The sequence below is a fragment of the Antrostomus carolinensis genome, unplaced genomic scaffold (genome assembly GCF_000700745.2).
Source record: "Antrostomus carolinensis isolate BGI_N321 unplaced genomic scaffold, ASM70074v2 scaffold24521, whole genome shotgun sequence".
Classification (NCBI taxonomy): Eukaryota; Metazoa; Chordata; class Aves; order Caprimulgiformes; family Caprimulgidae; genus Antrostomus; species Antrostomus carolinensis.
This window is the reverse complement of record NW_010295212.1, coordinates 1-10547: the sequence shown is the minus strand read 5'-3', so window position 1 is coordinate 10547 and position 10547 is coordinate 1.

The following is a 10547-nucleotide window of genomic DNA, read 5'->3' as shown; positions in this document are numbered from 1 at the left end:
CATGGTCCTACTGTGGTTAAACCACCACATAACTAAATAAAGGAAAATAAAAAAGAAACTAAGTTGCTCTAGAGCTTTGCATCCTGCCCATTGGGAATAAGTGTTACCGTTCTCTTAGCCTCCTGGTTGGCTAGAGGACAATAAAAAGCCACACTAAGTGCTGCCTGTCAGGATGCTTGAGAATTACACCTCTCAAAATAGTCCTTTAAGATGCATGTATATTCTTACAATGAAAAGAAAGCCTAGTATTTTTCCTGGTAATCAAAAAAGATTTTGTACAAGCCAGGACTCCTCACAGAGCAAAGCAAAGTTACAGCCATGTCAGGGATGAGGCATATTTAACACAACCTACACCTAAACAAAACAGGCTATCACAGTAAGTGGCACCTATACCACCCACACCACACCGCCCACTGCCTAAGACACCAACTCTTTACTGGGTTTAAGAATACTAATTTTCTGCTTTTCCAGCCAACATGTAATAATCTCACCGATAAAAAGACGATCAATATTCACACCAGGAAGCGTTCAATCTCAGCCCACCAGAACACGCAAGTCAAATCCACATTTATCATGCAACAAGTGTCTAATCCACACATCAAGCAAATTTATTACCTTCTGTTCACTGGCAACAGGGGGCTGTGCTCCTGGGAGCACCCATGAGGGAGGAAGAATACTGAAGTAGAAAAGATGAATATTTTTTTGTGTGTGTGCACCTCAAACAGTTTAAAAAAAAAGAACAAGAAAGCAGAAGCTTTGTGATTTAATAGCAAGAGAAAACAAATCATGTAGCACATCAGAAAAAAAGAAGCATAGAATACTGGTTTATTTCAGTCCCAGCAACTTCAGAGAGCTCATAGCCAAACACTTTTGAAAATACTACTCCTTACATCACATTAGTCACGCCTCCAGGAAAACAGATGCCAAAATCTGTGTCCTACCTCCATGAAACAGATCTATGACAAACCAAAACATTCATGACACACACAGGTAGGTCACAGGGGACAGCACTTCTGGCACCTGAAAAAATGACACATGTAACCATACAGGCAATTCCAGGACATACTGTTTGGGCTGTTCTGTGATACAAGCTGACCAGTCTGGTATCCTCAAGTGCATTACTACAATGTGAAATTCAGGGGCATTTTAGCACACCACAGGTTGACACCTGCTTTATGTTGTGACCCCTGAACATGCTGTTCAGTCACCTACCTTTAGGACAAGCAAAAAAGAAACAAGCCCAAAGCAGGAATTTCAGAGCACAAAGCACAAGCCTGCATGCTTTACTGCTTACAAGGTCAGCTCTGGCTTCCTATACATTTGCCTTCAGGAAGCTGAGCCTTCCTGCTATATGAGCCTCTCAGTCTCACCAGGATAAAACATATGATTGTGTTAGTCCAACTTAATCCTCACAGTGAGTGAGAATACCCAAAGATGGCAGGAAATTCCCCTCTATTACCCTCTCTCAAGAGAACATGGGAGTTAAGGAAAGCGTAAGGTACCATCTGACTGCTACAGCTTAGCCGACCTAAATGGTGAGCTGAGGGAGGCAAGCCATGCTCTTCTCAAATCCCATTCCCCCCATTATGTCTGATTATGCAGCCACATGGCAGATCACTTCCATCACATAAACCTTTTTGTTGCTTCTTCCTTTTCATATAGGTAGCACTTCATCCCAACTGTCATCCAACTCCTTACTCAACTCAAGGGGAAGGTACAAAAGACATGTGGCTTTGGGTGGGGATGGAAACCAAAGGAACAAGACTATCCATTTGAGCAGCATCCTACTATTAAATTAATTAGGTGTAATGTCACACCATAACTTTGCAGCAGGGTAGCCCTTTCCGATTCACCACTAGTTCTGGGTGGGAATGCACTCTTGTTGCAATGGAAGTGTACCTTCAAGAATGATCTTTGCTTGTCAAACCCTGATGGGTGCCAGTACATTGAGAGGGAGCAGCCTATGCATGACAATGCAGGTAACCAACATAGCCACAGACAAAGACACCCAGCATGAAATACCTACACTTGGTGGTCACACCTATCTGACAACAACAGCTAAAGTTATTATTCAAAGCCATAAAGAAGGGGTTTTGTCCTACCACTTCTGGGCTGCAAACACTCAAGAAGTCATTAGTGGCTGTGCAGATACTGAAGAGTATTATGCTACAGTGGTGTGTATTCAACTGGCACAGAATATACATTGAGCTTTTGCATCAAAACAGATGGATCCTTTTGTTATTTTGCAAGTTAAAAAGGACCAGTGGGGCTATTCCAACACTGGAAACAATGGATGGTCAGATGGTCTAGTGAACCACACTATAAAGGGATATACACAACTTACTACAGCAGAACTGAGAAGGAGAAATCTTGCCCACCAGTCAGACCATTAGCCCACCAAGCACCCCACTTGATCTAACCTTTGCTCCTCTAACGTGGAGCTCTACATGCTTTAGCTTTCATTCAGGAAACATTCAACTACTATAACAGAAGCTGCAGAAGGGTGGCAGATTGTACAGCTGATCAGTGTCTGACAGGTTTTATTTAAGTGCCGCTCACTCCCCAGAGCTCTTTCTAGGCAATACCAGGCTCTACGCAGACACGCCAGCTGAGAAGTGAAGGAAGAAAGAGCAGTTCATCAGAGCGAGGCAGCAGGCTTGCTGGGTGGCTCTGCATGTTGTCACCAGCAAAGTCGTGACAGTTATCTTTACAAACAGCCTTGTATGAAATGGTGGTCACTGAGGTGATGTCACAGCTATTTTAAATGAATTAAACATAGCAGAGTTTAATCTAATCAACATTTATATTATGCTGGGCTGCTCAACAGGTTGCTTTTGCCCCAAGAACTCCAGAAACTGTCCCTCTCAGTTTGTTACTATTTGACCACTCATTCAGCTTCCCTGGAGGCAGAAAACTTCTCTAGCTCAACCTCACTAAATGATATTCACAAAAGAAGCACTCTAAATAGCACTATTTTTGAGCTACCAGGTTAAACCAAGAAGAGGCAGTGCCATTTTCATAGCTTCCCCACACAAACCTTCACTTCTAGTGAAATGTGTTCACAAAAGGCTGGAAGACACAGTGTGGCTATCACTGATGAAGTGGCTGTGGGGCAGCATGACAAGCAGGCCATGCTCTTCAGAAACACAGCTCATACATGACCTGTGGCTGAGTTGCTTTGTTATTTCTGGTATTCACAAGAGAGCTTCATGGCATTCTCCAAGGAGGTCTGGAGTATTTTGCCTGGCCTTCAAACACACTGCCTTTCACGATTCAGCAGCACCCACCTCCCTCCCTCTTTTGCAGCCAGAAATCAGTCATATTCCCTGCTATGTCAGCTTTTCCTGAACACTCCATTATGTTGAGACACACACACAGTCTTACTACAGCTGAGATCAGAGAATCTCTAACAAATTCTGGGAATCCCATCCTTTAGAGGGTCTTCCCAGCCCTGGGATGCCCAAAGATGGCAAGAATGGGTTTCACTATCCTGGAGCAGTCAGGGCAAGAGCCATCAATCACTGCTCTGCATGGCCCAGATACTGATCTGTCTGAGGTTCTGCATTCAGGGCAGCATACACCGATGTAGGATGGGGAGTAGGATGAAAAAAGGTGTTTGCACACACTAAGAAAAAAAACCAAAAACCTCAAACCCAAACAACCCAGAAAAACAACCACAAAACAGAAGTGCACCAGATAATCCACTGCTCTCAAGCAGCAAGGAAATTACCACCGAGTTATAACTGTGCACAGGTATGATCGAAACAGCTGAAGAAGAAAGAGCCCCAGCTACAGAGAGTAAGAGCCTTCCTGAACATTTTTGCGAGATTTGCACAACTTCAACTTTGTCCAGCAAAGGGGTCGAGATCCCCGTGTGTTTTGCTGAAGAGGCTTGTGGCTACTGAAACCTAAGAAGGGGACAGTTGCCTTGCAAAAGACCCAGTCTCCATACCTTAAGAATGCAAGAGGGATACTCTACACCAATGCTCACGTGTAGTCTTCCAGCTCCTTATTCACACACTGCAAAGCTGCAACGTGTTCACAGACTGGCAGGCTGCTGCTCCACTGGAGAACCAGAGCATACAGGTGGTTTGGTGCAGCATAGAGCTCCAGTGGGAAAACAACAGCAGCATTTAAAAAGAACCACTGGAGAAGATCAAAGAAAATACAGATTTTCCTCTTTTAAAGGCCAGAAGGAAAGTGAAGGTAAGAAAAATACATGGTTCCAGAGACTTTCCCTTAACTTCCAATTGAAAGAAACAATGGGCTTTAATAGTCTATTGCGACAGAGGAAAACTAGTAATCTAAGCTTAGATCTAAATTGTTCCTTAAGCAGTTAAACCTCACAAAATAAAAGTATCAAAAGCCAGGGAAAATATCTTAACTTATTTAAAAAATACAAAACAAAACCCACTTGTTGCTTCTTATATTCAAGATATGCCTTAAATACTGACAAGGTAATATTCACTTTATACACTTGTAAAAGACTTATGAACAAGCACCTCTTTTGGTGACTGTTCTCAAGCACAGAACAGAACAAACTACCATCAAGGCTCTCATTCTCTCCCATTCATTATTAACCCTACAGAATTAGGGGTGCAGGCAATTACTTTATGCAAGATCATTTAATACTTAACATTGGATATGCCAAACATATTCCAGCTGCACCACGGTGTACCAGTTGGTTTGACTCTACCGGAATTCTGGTCTCCCAAATCCCAGGCTGAACTCGCTGCACGACCTTTAGCAAGTGGCTTAACCTCCCTGCAGCTTCTGGTCCCTTTATTAAATTCCCTGATCCATAGCAGTTTGTATTTTACAGAACAGATGTTTGATATTGAAAAGCTCAAAATAATAATGTCAGAAGCTTTCAAGTCAGCAATGTGAAAGTGTTTCGACATGAGTTTGTATACTATACAGGTACACTGCAGATAAAGGTTTTCCTAAATCAATTTAATAATCAAAACAACCATGCAGAACAAGGGATAACTGCAGTGCACGTTTGATTTTAAAATGTATATGCTTTACTTTGCAAAAGGATTACATATAGAAGAGTAGGATTAAAATAAAAAATAAAATCAAGAAAGAGGCAAGAACTGTTCTCCTAACCCTTCTTTTTAAAATAGATGCCAATAAAAGCCAGGGCACTGCACATAGCCATCTATCAAAGCATCATATTAAGACCTAGCAGCATCACTGTAGCATAGACGAAACTGGTACAGAAATGATGTTACCATCTCAGAAATAAAATTATTGTTATTAACATCACAGCAACAAAAACCAAAGGGCTCATCCTTTACACAAAACTGGATTCAACATCCACGTAATGCCATCACTATGGTAAAACAACTGGTGAGGACACACGCATGACTAACTCTAAACACTAGCAGCAAGATCCAGAATATTAATAATTAACAAAAAGCAAATAGCAAAAGCAAGTGGAAGCCTGGTTTCTGCCTTTTAACATGTCCAGCATCATGACAGGGTTGTGATTGCCATCCTCTCCACGATGCACTCACAGTTCCCTCTCCATGAACATTTATCCCAAACTATAGCAATAGTTGTCTAACATTATTTTACACAAGGTTTCAGGTCTTTCACGTTCCATGGAAAATCCTGGAACCTCTAAAACAGTTGAGCAACAGTGACTAAGATAATTAGAGTACTTCACATGATGTCCAGGATTTCTAGTGACCTTTATACACAGTATCATCCAACTGTTTAGAACTGAAGATCAAAAAGACTTTGCCTGACTCACAAGTGACTAAGCTGAGAGAAACCAGGCCTAAAGATAATAAAACTGAGAGCAAAGAGAAGAGTTTTATCTGCTCATTACCTCATGAATAGGAGCACCTTCCAGTTTCCAGAGCATTAAGTAAGTTTTTACACTTCACAGGAAGTCGAAAACCCACAGATTAAAAGGATCTGGGGGTTCCTTTGTTACCAGCGGGAAAACACAAAGGGAAGCAAGAAGTCCTCCTCCAGCTGTGCCACCAAGCCATGGGAGGTAGTTTGAGTCAGTCTCCTCAGGGTTACCCAGCTCCCTCTTCAGAGAGGCTGTACCCAGCAAGGCAAAACTCTGCCCGTAATTAAACACACTCAATGACATGCACAGTGGGAGAGAAAGGAGAGTCCCTGAGGCAGACTACTAACAAGGACAGCGGCTAGACAAATGGAGCGTTTTCAGGATGGTTTCTTAATCAATAATTTGAAAGGAATGCTAGGCACACTGCCATTCTGCTAGTTTATTCTGCTGAAATAACCTTTATACCTGCCTCTTTTGAAGTCCAACTGACTCGCATGTAAATTAACCTTACAAAGCAGATCTGCTCACTAATAAATCAGAGACCCCATCTGGCAACACTAGGAAGAAGAAAAAAAAAAACACAACAACAAAAACAAACAAAACAACAAAAAAAGAAATGCTGTGAATTGTCCACCCGTCCCAAACTTCACCACTGCATACCAGCCCTTGAAACAGTAAATGTAAGAGCCCCGCAAGGCACTCACACCCTGAACTGTTGAATAGATCAGAAGCATAATAATTAGCTATTCCCATGGCCTCTACAGCTTGATCTGGTATGAATTTGTAATATTGCCCTTCCCCCATTTCTGATAAAAGCCACACAAAGAAACAGAGATATTTAACATACTGCAGTGTAATATAACACAAACCACAGATGGAGGGCCAAGGTATTTAAAAAAGTCATCTGAGCAGTTAAATGCATTTAAAACTTTTCCTAGAACAATTATTCATGGGAGAGAAAGGAGAAAAAAAGATCATGTAATAACATGGGGGGAAAAAAAAATGTACTCTGGGAACCTCAAGGCGCTATTTCCTATTGTGGATAATGACAGGTCACAGTCTAGAAGAGAAGTATAAGAAGCAGCAGAAGTTTAGAGGTAAGAAAGCTCAGTAAAATAATCACCTAAGCTTTATTCAGCATTCTAGACAAAATACTTTAAACACTGAATACCACATTAAAATGTTTGAATACCATAATGATATTAAATGACTAACATTAAATGGAAATTCAGTCAAAAGAACACACAACAGATCAATTAGATGAAGATATGAGGCATATGCGCGGAAGAGCTCACAGTCTGAAGTCTCATTTATGCACTGAAATACACTCAGGCAGACAAGAAAAACAGTGTTAATGACTGATAAACCGATCAGAGCTTAAACAATTAAAGACTATAGGGAATGTGGCTGAGACCCTACAGATCACTTATTGGTATCATCACAAGTTGATAAACTCTGAGGGGGGTGGTCAGTTTGTTCATAAACTTACAGCTGCTCATACAAAGTAAAAGAGATTAATTTCTGTTAAAATTTCTTTAGTTAAACAGCAAGAAAAGTGTTTCCCAAGAAAATTGCCCAAGATGGGCTACTACTACAGTGTTTCAGTAATTCACAATCCATATGGCAATCCCAATTAACTGCCTAAGGGAGCAGGCAAAACAACTTTAGTTGTAGGATTTTTTTTAAAGGTTAAAAATACATTTAAAAAAAATATACACACATGCACAAAGTAGCAAGTATTCTGCAATGAAAATATGCACTTTAAGTCCAGTGCTCACTGGACTTAACAGCTCAGAGAAGACCACTTGGAACAAAGCGTTCAACAGACTTCAGAAAGACAGCACAACTCCTTAGGGTATCAAAGTTGCAGTGTTACATTTAAAGTGTAGTTTAACTTGATTAGAAAAGAACACATTGTTATCAGGAAACTTCAGTTTCAGAAATTTAAGTCATTTCTGATGATAGAGGGCAAAACTAGTTTAGGAATTTAAGCACTCTCCAGTTTGCCAACTTAGTCCCTAACCCTAACGACATATCTACATGTCTGGATCCATTCTGATTCCAAGGAGGCTCCCAATAACTACTGAGCCCAAGACAAGTCGCAAAACAGACCCTTAGATAGATCATCAAGGGGTTTTGATCCAGAAACTTCACTGGGCATTAAAGGGTAGCTCAATCTGTGCTACCTCCTACAATCTTCAAGAAGCCATTTATCCAGTATGCGTAATGACACAAATTACTTCTCAATACACGCTCATCTTTAGGGGATTAATGTAAAATAAGGGAGAGAGACCTATTATGCTGCAGAAAAATATGCTATTTTTGAAAGTGTTTCCAGCTCCTTTTCACTACTTAGCAGTACCAGTCACACTCCCACAAGCCTTCGCAGATGAAAGGTGAGACAACTTCACACAGCTTTGCCAGTATTAACCCTATTATTACCTTCATCAGGGCAGCTACACACACATTACTGCATATTACACCCTTACGCAGACTTTTAATCACATTGTCCTGACATATGGTTACAACAGCAGTTTAGCTCCTATCTGTCATCACCACAAGGAAAACATTCCCATTTCAGGGTAGTCTCCCAAGAGCACGAGTAGTTATGCTGCTACAGCAGTTTCCAGGCTTTTCACTGGCAGCTACTCAGAGGTGAATTCCTGGCTGGGCTCACGCTTCTGTATTCCTCACTTAGGGTCACGATTCCTCCTCCCCTGTTGTTAAATCCCTTGTCCACGCTACCTTCTGGAACAGAGAAGAGATGGGCCTGGAGCAAAGACTTAAAAATCTTATACAGACAATTTTATTTGGAAAGTGGGAAAGAGAAAGAGACACCCTAAGAAGCGTTAAGCAAGAAACAAAACATTTTGCAGATGGTTTGGGGTCAGCCTGCTACTTATCACTCAAGCAAGGCAGATAAAGATACTCAAGTCCATGAACACCTAATTAGTGCGTAAATAAAAGGGCATTCAGATGCCCTGCTTCCTCCTTCTCTTCTCACCCCAAACTCTTTCAATCTCTTCAATCTCTTTATTATAAAGAGAAATGAGAATTAGTTCAGAGGGGAAGAAGAAGGAAGAAAGACACGAGGAAATCTGTAGAAATACTTACAAAAAAAGATAAATAGTAAGAATTACTTTTGGCACTGCATTTTCCACACTTTCAGGTTCACATTCATGTGAGTATATTTACTATAAAATGTTTCTAAAGTGGCAAATGGCTGTTTATTTGCTCTACAGCCAATGGACCAGGACACTCTTTAAACACTCTTTTGCACTGTTTAATATAACTGTTGGACATCTTATCCCTCTGAAGATTATACTAAAAACTCTTTTTTGTTGTTGTTGTTGTTATTTTTAGAGGTGAATTAAAGTTCTAAAACTCATGTTACGCACATTTTAAATTCTTTTAGCCACATTCAACCATCACAAATCTTTCATTATTCACAGTAAACACAATGTGAAAAGGCTGTAGCCATCCCTTTATTTATGGGTTAAAAACCAGAATCTCTAATGAATTGAGTCACCAGCCAAAGAAAAGTCTCAGCCACCAGGGCAATGGATGCTCCAGAGCTTGTCACCTGCAAACGCTGATGGGATAAGACTGCTCCTGCTTGTTTTCTCCTTTATTTGAACTCAGTGACAAGCAATTGGCCAGCAACAGCATCTCTTGGAGATTTCGCTGATATACAAGGGTGCTTACCTAGCTCCGTTTTGACATGGGTTGAATTAACACCTTATTACATTTACTGCTTGTTTTTCATAGTTTTTATCGGTAGACAACACCACACATTGCACAACATGTTGGCTATTTCGTCTGTAATTGGGCTCATATTCTGTCTGTTCCTCCCTCATTAGTTAGAGCAAGTCACCCAGCCTTCTCTAGTGCTCTGCGAGACCAAATTATCAGTCATTATTTCCTCCTAATTGCAGAGGAAGAACCTCACACTGATAGCAAAACAAGCATCCCTGAAACACCCATATCCTTCCAGCATGGATTCCCAGTTTCACCTCCCAGTACAGCTCCTTTCTTGCTTGCTTCAGTCAGCTCCTGGAAGAGTTAAACTGAAAATAATCTTTAATAGAAGAGTGCTGTTGAAAGGACTACCTATGCGTGCAAAGCTACTCGGTATGAAGCGTGGTAAGGAAGGCCGTATCGCCTGGGGGAGGATGGCAGAGAGATTTTAAAGCACCCTCAACTCAGACTAAGCAGGTATTAAGCTTGCTGGGATTTTCTGTACACATTCTAGTCTCTCACAACAACATTACAGATATCACGGGGCATCTTTGCTGGTAAAACCAGGTATTCAGAGGCAAGCATGCTTCTTAAGCAAACTAAGTATTTTATGTCATCACCTTCACCTATTTTGTGCTTAAAACTAAGCAAAGCTGCTGGGTGATGCTTTCATCCAACTTCAGCTGACAAAAACAGTGTAGTTTTAAATTTTATGTTATGTCTTCAATAGGAGGTGGTTCTCCCTGTTCCTTTTGAAAGCATTGAAACAGACACCTGAGAGCAGGGCAGGTTTAACACACACACAGCCTGGAACAACTCCTGCCCGCCAGCCGGGGAAGGGAATACCTACCCCCGAGAGCTCCTAATCTCTTTGAACCGTAAACAACATGGACACCATCTTCCTCCTGGAGGTCGGGCACTCGAAAACAAAACCACCACCCCTCAGCCCCCAGAAGGAGAAGATACGGCTCGTTTCCAGCAAACTTTAAGAACTTCATACCAT